The sequence below is a fragment of the Micromys minutus genome, assembly GCF_963924665.1.
Source record: "Micromys minutus genome assembly, chromosome: 16".
Classification (NCBI taxonomy): domain Eukaryota; kingdom Metazoa; phylum Chordata; class Mammalia; order Rodentia; family Muridae; genus Micromys; species Micromys minutus.
The window spans coordinates 38,534,132-38,535,596 of NC_137985.1; positions in this window are offsets into that span (position 1 = coordinate 38,534,132).

The following is a 1,465-nucleotide window of genomic DNA, read 5'->3' on the forward strand; positions in this document are numbered from 1 at the left end:
CTATGCCTCCCTCACATTGGTGACTGCCATGAAGATCCTGGCCAAAGAGACTGGCCATTTGCAGCATCTGGACCAGTGACCACCAGGCATCTTTGTTCCTTCCACCTCTGCTGTTTGCTGTTTCTGTGAGAGTGTGGTGTGTGCGCGCGCGCGCGCGCGCGCGTGTGTGTGTGTGTGTGTGTGTGTGTGTGTGTGTGTGTGTGTGTTACTATTCTTACAAGTTCTTCAGAAAACAGGAAAACTCGACTCTTCTCAGAATCCCAGGCTGGAAATCTGGAGTTAAGAGTTAGGGCACCGGGTGTGTTCCTAAGAGTCCGTAAGTGGAGGTGGAGCCAAAATTGAGCCCAGGAAAGGCTTGGAACATTTCAACAGCAGTTGACGTTCTTCTGACTCTGACCTGAAGATCAGCCTGGATTGGTCAGACACTCAGCGGCCAGTGACACCATTGCTGTGCTGGGATAGCAGCAGGTTTTGTCAGGGGCTGTCTTTTCAGTGCCCGGACCATCTGTCCTTGGTGGAAAGCCATTCCCATCAGAGCTGCAAGCGTTGGGCTTCTCGGTCACTTGCAGCTGCCGTGGATTCCAGAGCTGGGCTCTGCCATAGCTGTCCATCTCTGGGTGATGACTGTGACTCAGGCTTGCTGTGCTTTTGGCCGCAAGCTGTTGGGATGGATTTTATTTTTATATTTAAAATATAGAAACAGATGTAACTTTAAGGAATCTCCAAAAATTTTAGGGACCTTGGGAGTTTTTACGTGAATCACTTCATGAACTCCAGGGGACCCGTGGGAGTCGTACCGCTGTAGGATCCTGTGATATATTACCGGTTTCATGAAATAAGGAGAAGCACCTTGATGTAATTCCCAGGACAGACCCCTCCAGGTCGGTGTAGAGACCAAGGACCTTTGAAATACTCAGGGAATAAAACTCTAGTTTGGGTTGACGAGATAAATCCAGCGCATACTGTTTTAGCTTCCAAGGACTATAGCCAGCCAGAAGAAATAAAGATGTGTGAGCTGCCCTGGTTCACCTCCATCCCTGGGGGAACCTAGGCATACAGCATCATTTACACCAAAGGGCTGACTATGAAGTTTGCCTCTGTCATCCTTCATCTCTCAGCTTTGTACTGACTCAAAAGGCCATGAAGAGAAAGCAAGAACTGTCCTCAGAACCTCTAAACAGCCCTTCTGGGCGGCCTAAGTTGGCCATGCGCTCCTGGTCCTCCCTGGGCCTTTTCTCTTGGTCACCTGCTGTCCCTCAGCTCCACTCTCTTCAACCTCCATTGTGCCTACCAGACCTCTTGAAATGCTGAGTCTCAGAGGCAGGTGCAGGGAGATCAAACCAGCTCAAACCAGCTCAAACCAGCTCAGGCAAGCTGGAGGTAGTTGGAGTGGTTGGGCAGCATCAGACAGGGCTGGAACGTTAGGGAATCTCTTCAAGGCTGGGAAGGAGGCAGATGGCATCTA